This window comes from Gossypium raimondii, chromosome 1 (assembly GCF_025698545.1).
Source record: "Gossypium raimondii isolate GPD5lz chromosome 1, ASM2569854v1, whole genome shotgun sequence".
Taxonomy (NCBI): Eukaryota; Viridiplantae; Streptophyta; class Magnoliopsida; order Malvales; family Malvaceae; genus Gossypium; species Gossypium raimondii.
In genome coordinates, this window is record NC_068565.1 from 22,442,843 (window position 1) to 22,457,922 (window position 15,080).

At 28.9% G+C, this 15,080-nt stretch overlaps 1 long non-coding RNA gene across 1 annotated transcript; it reads right to left on the reverse strand.

The window, feature by feature from the left end:
* Positions 1-7,616: 7,616 nt before the first annotated feature.
* Positions 7,617-10,797, reverse strand: LOC105787255 (uncharacterized). Its single transcript, XR_001131507.2, has 4 exons — positions 10,708-10,797; positions 10,156-10,238; positions 9,347-9,414; positions 7,617-8,282 (listed from the first exon to the last, which is right to left on the reverse strand). It is a non-coding gene; the product is annotated as an uncharacterized LOC105787255 (long non-coding RNA).
* Positions 10,798-15,080: the final 4,283 nt, after the last annotated feature.

Consider the following 15,080-nt stretch of genomic DNA (forward strand, 5'->3'; position numbering starts at 1 on the left):
TCCAATATATTCAATGAGGCATTGGGTGTCAATTTACTTCGGTTTAGCCGATGAGACACTGGGTGTCAAATTATTACTTCGAATTATTCGATGAGGCAGTGGGTGCCAAACTGGTGTGTATGGTTGGATCCGTGTATTCGTCCGAGTCCGAGTCGTGTTAATAGGGGTAATTAATTCAAACTGTATTATGATTGATGTTAAATGATATTGTATGTGAAATGAAAATGAGAGTGAATTAAAATTTGGATTGAGACACATGAATTGTGTATTCATGAATTGGATATGGAGTGAACAAAATTATTGTCTAAATGATATGTGTATTATATTGTGAAAAGCTATTTATATAGCAAATATGAGAATTGAGATATTGTGAAACAAATGAAATGTGATATGGTTGTTGTAATATTTAGATTGTATGTTTGTGATTTTATATTTTTTTTGATATTTAGATTATAGAAATACCATTGAGTTTTTACTCAGCATACGGTTTTGTTTTTCATGCATAGGTTAGGAACTTAATTTTGATCGCCGATTCAACATCGAACAACGGTCCTGAACTCAAACGTGGTAATGTTTATCCTTTTTGTGTCGGCATGTACCTAATGTGTCTAATTATTAGTCATTTTGTGGATTGATTGTAAATAAGATTATAAGTTAATATTGGTTGGTTATATATATAAATATTTGTTTATGTTTGAGGTTATATTATGACATGTTTAAGTTAATGTTTAAATGAATATGAAATAGACAAAATAGATTAAATTTGGTATGTTTACAAATTAGATTTGAATGATGTTATATTGATATGTTTTGTTGGTATAATTGTGGTGCCTATGAAGGTACATTGGTTAGAAATCTAGGATGATTGTTTTGATATGATTTGGATGTGTTCAATTGTGTTTTGAATTGGTTAAATAAATGATTTTTGAGTTGCTTATTGTTCAAGCTTGCAGGGAATGGTAAACTTGTTGTTTAAGGTTTATTTTGAGTCCACACGGCCAGACACACGGGCGTGTGACTGGACCGTGTAAGACACACGACTAGCACACGGGTATGTGAGGCCATTTCGAAAGGGCACACGGTCTGGCACATGGGCATGTGGCTTGGCCCGTGTGACCCAAGTTAGAGAATTACACGGGTATAGACACGGGATGGGACATAACCGTGTGTCCCTATTTCGAATACCCATATGGCCTGAGACACGGGCATGTCTCCTTACCGTGTAAGTCACACGGCCTGACCACACGGCTGTGTGAACCCTGCAGTTTTGAAAATTTTTAATATTTTGCGAAAAATACTCTGAGTTTTCGAATTAGTCTCGACTTGTTTCTATCACAAATTTTGGGCTTCGAGGGCTCAAATAAGGGACAATAAGTATGAGTCTGATTGGTTTTGACTTGAATATTATATAATATGAAATGTTTCGAAATTATGTCTGTTTGATTTGTAATGCTTTGAAACCCTATTTCAGCGACGGATGTGGGTTAGATGTATTACATCTAACCTAAAAACTAAAACTACTTAGCAACCAAAAAGGTAATCAAAATCCCCCCAAAACATGTTTTTAAAATAGTATACTACTTATAAGTTTTAACCTAAATTAAATAACTTTGCCTTGAGTTTACACATTCTTTTAAGTTGTGCAGACTGAAACACCCTTTCATGTCATCCCCTCTAACAGACTGATGGTTAGCAGTACTATCATAAGATACATCCATCCTTGAAGAGGAAGTACTAGGCGGGCATTCTCCATGAAAAAACCATTGTTTATAACCCTGAACAAACCCATCAACAATTAGATGCTCGTATACAACTTCACGATAATGCCAGTTTATGTTGACACACTTCTTACATGGGCAAAGAATCATGTTCTCTTGGCTTGCATATTAAAATACAAAATTTAGAAAAGTTTGTACTCCATTTCGATAACCGTCGCTTACCCTTGACAAATTCATCCAAGACCGGTCCATTTCTTATTTCTTGAAGCCTAATCTTGACAATAAATTGCACGGGTTTAGGATTTAGGAATAAGTATAATTAAGCTATGTAAGTTATGTATTATGTAAGTTATTTATTATGAAAATTATGTAAGTTGTGTATTATGAAAATTATGCTATGTAAGTTATGTAAGTCATATAAGTTATGTATTATGTAAGTTATGTAAGTTATTTATTATGAAAATTAAGTAAGTTATGTAATTTATGAATAATTAAAAAAATGTAAGTTATGTAAGTTGTAAGTTATGTAAGTTATGTAATTTATGTATAATATTAATGTAAGTTATGTAATTTATGAATAATTAAAAAATGTAAGTTATGTAAGTTGTAAGTTATGTAAGTTATGTATAATATTAATGTAAGTTATGTAATTTATGTATATTAATTAATTAAGTTATGTAATTTATGTATAATATTAATGTAAGTTATGTATAATATTAATTAATTAAGTTATGTAATTTATGTATAATATTAATGTAAGTTATGTATAATATTAATTAATTAAGTGATGTAATTTATGTATAATATTAATTAATTAATTAAGTTATGTAATCGAGGATGTAAGTGGATCAAGACTCCCCTTTAATATTTACTACTTTTTATCATTTAAACACTAATTTGATTTTTCAATCATTTTCACTTTCAACTTTTAACATTTAATTAAATTATAATTTTTAGATAAAACGTTAGATAAACTCTTAAAATTTAATGACATTAAAGTGACAACTCACGTAATAATTCATATTTATTGCATAAAAATCAGAAAAATAACAAAAATTTTAAAATTTCAACAAATTTAAAAATTTTCATAAAAACGAATATCTACAACGGTAATAAAGTATACATTATATGAAATGTTATCAATATCATTAAAATTTTAACATAAGTATTTTTGCAAAATAAAAATAATTTAATTAAGTTTGAATATAGAAAGAAATGATAAAAAATAAAATTAAGACTGAAATGACGAATAAGCGAATATTAATAATAAATTTATTTTTCGCTTTACGTTAAATAAATTAATAATATATTTATAATTAAATAAAACAATAAAAGCTAATTTTTATTTAAGTAATGTAATATATATATAAATTTTAAGTAATGTAATATATTTAAGTAATGTAAGTTATAAATTTTAGTAAGTAATATATTTAAGTAATTATGTAATATATTTTCGTAAGTAATGTAAGTAACGTAATATATACTTGTAATTTCAAGAAGTCATGTATTTAACATTCATTAAATCGGCAGCCCATTTTACAATGTATATACAATATCCAAATCTCGTGTAAGAAACAAACAATGAGAGAACTAACAAACTCATTGAACAAAGTAGAAACGGACATGTAGGAACTCGGTGTGAATTAAAGGAACTTTTTGTTCTCCATGTGTTCTATATCAATGTTTTAATATGTGTCCTAATCCAGATATAGTCATCGGATGGATACTTTAGGAACAATCGGAGAATGAAGAAATCGTGTAACATAGTTTAACATTGTTTACCAATTACACAGAGCTAATTACAGAGTGCTGGAAAATCGATTACGTTCTAAGAAAAATTTAAAAATATATAAAGAAGGAAGAGCAGCTAAAGCATTTACCTGTAGATGCAGTTTTATACTAAATTACTCCAAAGCCTCAACAATATATGAATAAATTAGGCTTTGTCCAGCCCCACCCAATAAGTTTTTCTTAAAAGATATTTTAAAATGCACAAAAATTTCCAAGCCGTTGCACAAAACTGTGATGCTTATTTGAGGAAATTCACAGTGAAGTCAACTAAAATTAGAGATTGTCGAAGAGTAAACTTTTGTAGTTTTAGTTCAGTTGTTTACCCCTTTTTAGTAATAACTAAATAAATTCAACTCTGAAACCAGAAGGAATAAAAGTATGGACATTTTGATTAAAATAATATCAGCAAACTTACCTAAATACGAGTTGATCAATAAGGCAGTAACAAATGGTTAATCCACAATTTTGGGTTCTCCTTTCTTTAACAGTTGGGCAAATGCAGTGTTACTTCTGGGGAACAAAACTTGAACATAAGAACAATCATTTATTTTAACTCTTCAACAATGAGAAGAACAAACTAGAAAGCAAACACAGACGATCGGTACTTCTTCCCAAACCCTAGACACGCAAAAATTCCCAAATTCCCCAAATTCCCAAACAAACTGGTACAAGCTTGGTGATTGAACTTGGACTCTAAACCCCAAATTCCCAAATTACACTGAACCCAAACCCTAAATCAAGATACAGTGTTTTAAAAGAAAAAATTTTACCTTTTAACCACAAATTCCGCAACTTTGATAGTATCCTGTCAAGATTGACTCAATTGTTGCTTCGTTTCTGATGATTTATGAGTTCTCCTCTCCCTTTTTTCCTTTGTATTTTCTCTTTCGTTTTTATCGCTTTCGTTTTGTCCTCTGCTTCTGTTTCTGTTTGTGTTCTGCCTTATAGAGAAAATGATAAGTTAAAACACGACGAACAGAAACGACGTCGTTTTGCCAAAATTTTAAGACACCATTCCGGCGTTTCTTAGAAAAACGACACTATTGCTTGTATATTTGCGGCGTTTCCAAAAAATGCCACTAAAAATTGAAGTTATAATCTGAAACAGCACCGTTTAATAAAGCTTTAATGCATATTTCTGGCATTTTCTATAAAAACGCCACTAAAAAATAATTTGCTTAAGCTAAACGACGTCGTTTAGCTAATATTTTAAGTTACTTTTGCGGCGTTTCCCGCGAAAACGCCACTAGAAATTAATAGAAACTGTGCCGTTGAATTAATATAGAGAAAATGCTAAGTTAAAATTTGAATACAGAAACGGCGCCGTTTAGACATTGTTTTAATACCCTTTATCGGCGTTTATTGAAAACACGCCGCTATTGATTCCAAAATTTCCGGCGCTATCACCAAAACGCCACTACTACTTAACGTACAACAAGCCAAACGGTGACGTTTCAAGTAATTAATTCTAAACTTTTTGTAAGTTAAAAATCGTGTAGACAGACGACGTCGTTTACTCAAATTTTAAAGACACTTTTGCGGCGTTTCTTGAACAAACGCCACTCATCGCTTCCACAGCTATGCGTTTAACCCCTAAAACGCCACTAAAAGTTTAACTATTCATTCGAAAACGGCGCCATTTTGTAAATTTTAGATTTTTTTGTCATTTTTTGTTTTTTGTTTTATTTCATTTCTTATGTATTTGGTCCTAAATATATCCATCCATATAAAATATATCAATATATTTTTTAACTTATTTAGGAATTCTATTTAAAATAATATTTAAATATATCAATTGGTACTTTAAATTGATTTTTTAAAATATTATTTAAAGAAATTAATCTAAACTAACCTAAAACCCTTATCCGACCCCTGAAACCCTAAACCCTAAATTCTAAACCACTAACCCTTAACACGTAACTCGTAACCTCTAAACCCCTAACCCTTATATCCCAAACCTTAAATCCATACCCCCTAATCCTTAAAATAGCACGACCATCCAAAATAATCCCTAAATCTTTAATAATCATAAAATAGTTATAATTGATTAAACAACAATTAATAGTAAAAACTTTTTGTAATATTATCTTTATAATATTTATTTTTTGTATAAAGTTTGAAGTTTATAATATTTAATTTTATTGATAAATAAATAAATTTAAACTATATACTCATAATTTCAATATATTAAATTTATTATTATATATTTTAGAAATATATAAGAACATATTTAATATAAAAATTAATAAAACTAATTAATCTAAACTTAAACTCTAACATAACCGTTGAAACCCTAAACCCCAAATCCATAACCCCCTAACCCCTTACCCCTAAATTCCCTAACCCCTAAAGCATAACCCTTAACCCCTACATCCCCCTAACCCCTAAACATTAAATTTTCAATTACACAAACAAGCGGTGACGTTTTCACAAAATTGTAGACATATTTGCGGCGTTTTCCCGGAAAACGCCAGTAATAGAATACATCATTCAACTTAAACGACGCCGTTCTGATAGACTTTCAAGAATATTAGCAGCGCTTCCCTATAAAACGCCACAATAGAAACTGATTCCCTAACACGTAACGACGTCGTATATTGCAATATTTGTGGCGTTTTTGACTAAAACGCCGGTAAAGGCTACCTTTTGCGGCGTTTTTATATAGAAACGCCGCTAAATTTCTCTTTTTTTTTGTGTCTTACATTTAAATAATTAATTACCTATTTATTTAACAAATACATAATTACCTACTTATTTATTTGTTTATTTATTTATACCAAGATTATTTTGGTCCTATATATACAAATTAAATAATTAATAACTATATATATATATCCATATATATCAAAAATATCAAATGGCCGTTAATTTGGGTTAAATGTTTTAAATAATTAACAATCTTCAAATTATAAATTAACATGCATCCATAAAATGATCATCTAAGTACCACGCACCTATTATATATATATCTATTAATTATAATATAAACTATACTAAACTTCAATATATTAAATTTATTGATCTGGATTTATTTTACAAATATATAAGAACATATATATATTTACCGTAAAAATTAATCAATCTAATATTAACCTCTTAAGAAACCCTATCATGACCGTCTAAACCCCGACCAAACCCAAAAATTCCCTAAATTAATATTCTTTAATAATCACAAAATATAGTGAAAATCTATTAAACAACAAGTTATATATAGTTAAAAATGTTGTACAAAGTTGAAATATGCTAGCAATATTATCTTTATGACAAAAATTTTCGTATGGATCTAAATATAAGTTTTATCATTTTGAACTTAAGTATCGATATTTTTGCATCCGGTATTGCTACTTAACCATATATATATAGCCATATATATCAAAAAATCAAATGGTTAGGGTTAAATGTTTTAAATATACAAGATAATTAATTGTATCATTTAACAAGTCTCAAATTATAAATTAACCAATCAATCGACATGCATAAAGTGATCATGATCTACCTATTATAATATTCAATATATTAAATTTATTCTGGATCTATTTTACAAATATATAAGAACGTATATATTTACCATAAAAATAATCAAAAACTAATCTAAATTAAACCCTAACATGACCGTTGAAACCCTAAATCTCAAACCCCTAAACCTCTAACCCTTAAATTAACCTTAAATCCCAAACCTTAAATCTATACCCCGTACTCCTTAAAATACCGTCCATAAAAAAAATTCCCTTAATCTTTAATATATATAATCATAAAATATAGTCAATAATTAATTGTTTAAAATATATTTTGTATAAATTGGTGTTTTATATTAATCCTTTGATTTATTTAGTCGAACAATACTACCAAAATTTATTACTCTTATAAAAAGTTAATTCTATTTTAATTTATTCTTTACAATACAACAATTTAAGTTTTATTATATTTTATTTTATTCATAATTTAATATATTTTCTCTCGTAAAGTAGTTTAAATCAACTGTAATTGAAAATTAGTAATAAATAGTTAGTTGTTATATATATACGACTTCTCTTTAATAAAAACTTTTTATATTAATCAATATTATTTGTTAATTATAATTTAAATGTAAATTGTACCACTATATAATAAATAGAACAAAATATTAATTATTTCAACTTATAAGATTTTTGTTACTATTAGCGGCGCTTCGGTCATAATCAGATACGGTCATACGACCCTGCTTTAGCTCGAGAAATTCTTTGCGTTTCTGATCAATGAATCGCTGACTGATATACTTTTTACGAAATTCTGTCTGAAAGAAATCCCAAGTGACACGCTCTTTCGGAACAATCGAAACTAGAGTGTTCCACCAATAGTAAGCTGAATCCCGTAACAAAGATATCGCACATTTCAGGCACTCATCAGGTGTACAGGATAATTCATCGAAGACACGAATGGTATTATCGAACCAAAACTCAGCCCGTTCTGCATCATCACTAGCTGTGGCCCTAAATTCTTCAGCTCCGTGTTTTCTTATCTTATCAACAGGAGGTTTATTCAATCTCATAGGATCAATAGTTGGAGGTACCACAGGTATCGGAAGTGGGTTAATCGGGGTCGGAGGTTGTTAAACAGCCGGATTTGTCCGGATATATTGAGTAAACCATTCATTCATCATAGAATAGAAGGCTTGTTTAGTCTCATCACCATGGTTACTCGTATTCGGTCGAGAATCAACCGGCTCCGTCCCTTGCACGGGAGCAGGAGCTACACTCTCGACATCATCCGCTACAGTTCGATCGGGATCCATTACTATACAAAAACACATTTGTAGATGTCAGAAGTCATCACACTATCTCAATATATAAAATATGGCATGTATAGCTAGACTCATGCGTGCTACGTTAGTCCTAGAATCGACTAAACCATAGCTCTGACACCAAATCAAATGTAACACCCCGACTCGTGTCCGTCGCCGGATTTGAGTTACGAGGCATTACCGATCAAAAATCCAACTCATAATTTTTTTTTTATAAATTATACCAACTAAACCACGAAAATCTCATTCCATATATATATATATTTAATCACATAACCAATTAAAATCAACTTGCATCATTAATCAAATTTTATATACTAACCATATCATTATCATTTACCTAATCAAAATTTAATATCATTCAAATTCTTAAAACATTTCCAAACATATATGATTATATATCATAAATCAAGCATATATCCAAACATTTATTTGTACACATATTTCATTTCAATTTACTAACTATACTACATATTACAACATAGGTAATCTACCCTATCTTGGACAGCCCTTATATGTCAATATGGACAGCATTTTTATACCAAACTAAACAGCAATTTCACACCAAAATTTGGACAGCATATATACAACAATTTAGGCAGCATATATACAACATATTGAGCAGCATTTTTGCACCAAAATTGGACAGCTTATACACAACAAATTGGACAGCAATTACACAACAAATTGAGCAGCATTTTTACACCAAAAATTGGACAGCTTATATAAAACAAATTGGCAGCAAATATACAACAAATTGAGCAGCATTTTTACACCAAAAATTGGACAGCTTATATACAACAAATTGGCAACAAATATACAACAAATTGAGCAGCATATATATACAAGAAATTGTGCAGCATTTAAGCATAAAAATAACATGAACATATACCACATTTTAGACCATTAAAGCATATGCATTAATACCAAATTCAAACCAAAAGAGATAAGCCATTTTTTTTGCATGACTTTTCAATACATATACACATTGGTTCAAAAATCAATATTTTAACTATGCTATACATGCCATATATTTGAAAACGATTTAGCGAAGTACCAAAAGAAAATATCGATAGTGTGATGAGCTTAGCTGACGATCCCCGAACACGTAGCGTTCACCAAAATCTATACATCAAAACAATTATCCAACAAATTGTAAGCTAATTTAGCTTAGTAAGTTATAAGAAAATAAACACTACTATTTAACCCGATATCTCAAATAATATTCAACAAATCCATACTACTAAATCATCTTACCTTTAGTTTACCATATCATAAGATAATTATTCACTTATTACTATGATTTAACTAAAATCAATATAATTACACAACCATAAACATTTCTTCAAATTTAAACACAAGGCCAAATACATTATGCATTTCCTCATCATGTAATATAAAGAATCATCTTATATATATATATATATATATATATATATGATTCCAAATAAAATCACCACATAGGTTTAATACCTACCAAGCTTAACCTTATATACAACCATAATGGTTATTACTCAAGAATTCCAAGTATTTACTCATTTTCTAATCATGATTTCTCAATAAGACAAAATACTCAATGCTAATAGTTATTCGAAAATATTTAATAAGTTCGCACACTTAGTGCTCAATAATCAAACTCGCACACTTAGAGGTTTTCCATTAAACTCGCACACTTAGTGCTTTACAATTAAACTCGCACACTTAGTGTCGAAAGTCAACAACTCAATACATCTTATTTCAATAATTTTATCACTACATGTATATATATATATCATTTAATTCAGCGTAATTACATAAATACCAAGTTGATTTAAAACGATACGAATATATATATATATATATATATATATATGCTTAATAACTTACCTCGGATGTCGTCGACTAATAGATCGGCTACTCAACTACTTTCAATTTCCCCCGATCTAAATCTGATTTCTTGGTTTCTTGATCTAAACATATTCAAATAAATCTCATTTAAACATATTTTCATTCAATTTAGTCTAAGAACACATAAATGGAAAAATTATATTTTTACCCCTAATATTTCACATTTTCACAATTTAGCCCTTTTGCTCAAAACACAAAATACACAAAATTTGACTACACTCCTTAAGGACCTAATATTCCTAGTGTCCATACAAGCCCACAAATTTCATTTATTTCACATTTTAATCCTTCAAAATTTTATTTTTACAATTTAACCTAATTACTCAAATTCATCAAAAATTCAAAGACAAAACATGTTAATCTTTCACATATCTTTCATATTTCATCATCAACTATCACAAAGCTTAAGAATTCATCAATGACATTTCTCAAAATCATCAACAATTCACAAAATTAAGACATGGGTTTTGAAGTATTCAAAGCAACGATCTCAAAAACGTAAAAATTATCAAAAACCGAACAAAAACTAACCTTGAATTAAGCTTCAAAATGGCCGAATATTTGAAGCTTTCAAACTCTTTTTTTTTCTTTTCTACTTTCGGTGAAAAAGATGAACATAAAATTATGGGTTTTAAATGTTTTGTTTTATTATAACATATATTATTATATTATTATTATTTTAACTTTTATTATAAATATATATATCACATATTATCATGATGCCATCCACTACCTATTACTATTGGCTAAATTACAACATAAGGCCTCCAACTTATAAAGACAACAACAATTAGGCACTTTCATATTTAACCACTAAATTTTCATTTTACGCGATTAAACCCTTTTCTCAAATTAAACACTCAAACAATAAAATTAATTCACGAAACTTTTACACATGTAAATTCACATATAATAAACACAGAATAAAATATTTAAATATTTTTCAGACTCGAATGTGTGGTCCCGAAATCACTGTTCCGATTAGGGTCAACAATCGGGCTGTTACAATATTTATCTTTTTTAACTTTTTATATGTATTATTTGTACATGAATGCTTGTTCATATTCTTTAATGGATTCTTTCATGAAATTAGAGCTTAAGAGATGATATTGAATAGGGTTTAACCTTAAAAATTGGGGATAATCCCTTTTCATTTCTTCAATTTTTAGGGTTAAACCTTTTTTAAGGAAATGATTAAACCTTATTTATATTAAAATATTGGGGACTAAAATGATAATTTTTTTACTTAAATTATGTGGAAAATCAAAATTTTAAAAATAATTCCATGTCAGATTTGCATTTACAATTTTAACGAGAGTGATCAAAATGATCAAACTATATAACGTGGGTGCTTAAATTGCAACATTTTTTTCGAGTGCCTAAAATGAAGACTTTTGAAAGATGGGTGGCCATCTGCATAGTTTACCCTATTTTTAATTAAAATAATTTTTTACCTTTTATTTTTACATATATCATGGTTTTATTTGTAACGTTTCGATTTTCAGTGGTGTCGAAAAATGTAGTTCTGGAACCTCATTTTTGTAAACTAAATCTGTAAGAATAAAATATAAAGATTAATGAAGTTAGTATAAAAATATATTAAAGGTCAATTAAGTAATTTAACCGAGAAAATAGTTAGTTAAAGCTCGAGACTAAATTGTAAAAGACTAATCGCTATTGAGTTTTGATTTAAAAATGTTTGAGAACTTAGATTGCAATTATTCAATGGCCTAAATAGTTAACAAACCATTGTTTTCATATTGTTAGTGGGTAGTGATGATGATTTCCATTAAATATATTAATAATGATTAAATTAAGTAAATATTAGATTAATTAATTTAATTAAGAATAATTAAGTATTAAACTTAGTATAAATATTAAATAAGTGGATGAAAGATGGAAAGAAGGAAACTCCATTTTACAACCATACATTCAACCATCAATTTTATTAAGGTAATTACGTATTTTTCTTTTAATTTTTTAGATTTATGATAATGGGAGTTTGATTTAGTTAGCCCGTGTATTAATATGTTCAATTGCTAAGTTTTTAGCAAGTTGTCATTATAGAGAAATTGATAAATTAAGCTTGAATTTGGAAAGTTAATAAGCTTAGATCATGATAATGACTAAATTGTAAAGTTAATTAAGCTTGCTAGATAACTTTGTAACATTAGGGGCTAAATTGAATAATTTAAAACTGTTATGAAATTCTATCATAGATAGGAAGTATAAGGTCCATAATGAAAGAATGTGAAATCAAATTTTTATCCAATTTTAGATATTGAAAAATACAAGTATCCTAGATCTATGGACTCAATTGAATAAAATGAAAAATATGTCTAACTATGCATTTGAATGTTAATTGGATGTAAATTGATGTTGTTTCTATATCGAATTATCAAACGTAGCTAAAGACGATGCCGAGTCATCGCGAGAGAAGGGGAAAATGAAAGTTGAAACAAGTGATGAAAGCTTCGGTTTGTACTTTTATGATTTAAGATTATTCTATTTATAAAAATACATATACATATTTGTTGCATATTAACTATTAAGGTAAGTGTAACACAACAAACTTGATCCGTTTAACCGGATCCGAATCTTGGGTGTTACCATGCTTAAGTAGACAAAACCTAAACTACTTATACAAATTTCAATAAACTGCAACTTTATTACAAAACTTCTATCAAGAAGTAAATACAATTATGACACAAGGTGATCAAATTAAAATGTTATTTAATTAGAAATACTAATCTATTACAAACACCCCAAAATGTGAAATTCTCAAACAAATCAGCCTTTGGCTGCGTCGCCAAGCTCGTTCTGTATGCATAATACTGCGATACACCATTTCCTTTGGTGTAATCCTAGCATCATTCCTCTTGGTGACTCATAATCAGCCTGAAACAAAAAATATAAACTCATATAAACTCATAAGAACTTAGTGATAAAACGTCTTTTACCAATACAATGCTTGTACATTGTTACTTAAGAATCATTATAACTTTCTTAACATTTTGGTCTTTCAACTTGATTTTGACGGATACTTTTCTCAGAATTTCATTATTCATTCTCTATGGATATCATGCCTTACTCTAAACTTATTACTTACCCATCAACATCTTCGATACGCCACTTACCTCTTTCAATCTAATCCTTCATAAGTCTTTACCCATTTCCTTTATAAAGGTCCATATGACCGAAACACTATTACTCTTGTGTACACAACTTTAAGCCATTGTTTCACCATAATTCATGTTTGATCACATATACAGATAACAGGTGACTTTCTTTAGATATTGTAACACCTCAAAATTGGGCCTATGATTTTTAGGGGTATTTTAGGGATTTTAGCTCTAACGAGCTCGGGAATTTCATAAGCATGGTAATCAGAGATGTTCTCATTTATGGTATTTAGAAAATCCAATCAATTTTTGAAAGTAATGTTCAAAAGGTTTTCAACTTTGAAATAAAGTCTGATTTGTAAAATGGTTTAAATTATGAGTTTTTTAAAAGGTAATTAAATCATATTTTAATTTTCACCCTATTTCCCCTTCATCTTTATAAAACCCACGTTAGTCTCTTCTCAATATTTTTTTTTGTTGTCCATTGCATTCCAAAGCTCCTCTCATTCAATTTTGAATCCCAAACTTAATTCCATGGATTTCTATCATTCCCCAAGCCATAAATTTTCATAATATTTCAAGAAAAACATCCAAGAACACCATAGATTTCTCCATTGTTGAATTTTTAGGTTTTTTAAGTTTTCAATCAAATGTTCAATTTTTTGTCAACTAAGGTAATGATTCAATTACTTATTATTATTTTGATATTATTTGATCCTTTAAATTGATTTTTTAGTCATTAAATCGCATGTTTTAAATAAAAGCAAAAAATTAGTTCGTTAATGGCGGGTTTTGAGATTTGGGGTTAAAACGTGGTTTCAATGTGTTTTTAAATTAATTTTGATGTGATTAGAATGTTTCTAAATTTACTTTAAATTTTTGTTAAAGATTTAATGAATTTTCGTGAAAATTGCTATAACATGTCGAAAAATTTTGATACCATGAATTGGGTAGTTTTGTGTAGTTTAAAGGTTGAGAGTCTGTCGTAGGGGAATAAATAGATGAACGGAATCAGATTTAGACAAAAAGATTAACTATAGACTGAGATAATTGAAATTCAAGTTTACTATGTCGAAGGTTTCGATTACATGAGAATTTACCTTAGACTTGTGTTTTAATTGTTTGAAGTGAGCCTTTGGCTGATTGTTGATTATGTTGTTTTGTTGTTGAAGCTTTGAAATCATTAAGACCTTCAACGAGTAAAGATAAAGGAAAGGAAAAGCTAGTTTAAGCTTTCGACAATTAAGCGAAAGCGTGATCAATGAGTGTTTGGAATCGCTACTTGTAGACACGAATCAAAGTGTTAATTGGGAGCTTATGAATAACCTAAACCCCTATCCTAAGTTCTGAATGTAAGCTTTCTATTTCGCTTGCCTTATTTTGGCAAATTATGGGATTATATGAATAATTGTAGATTGATTATTATGATACAATATTGTGATATGAGACATGTATGATGGCTATTGTGAATTGTGTTGTGTTTTGGGCATGGTATACATGCCAAATGACAACGATAATGATATGCTAATAATGGAAATATGTAGCGAAAGCGAGCGAAATTTCGGTAAGTATATATGTGTTGAATTACGGAATGTGGTATTATTATGACAGGTAAAATGTGAGAATACTTGTATGTGATATATGATCTACTGATTTTAATGCACACATATGTGGTCGGATATGTGACGGCTCAATAGCATTATTGTGGCACTTAAAGTGTAATTAAATGTGAATCCGATAAGCATGAATTGTGTACAAGTTGTGATGTAAATTGATGAATAT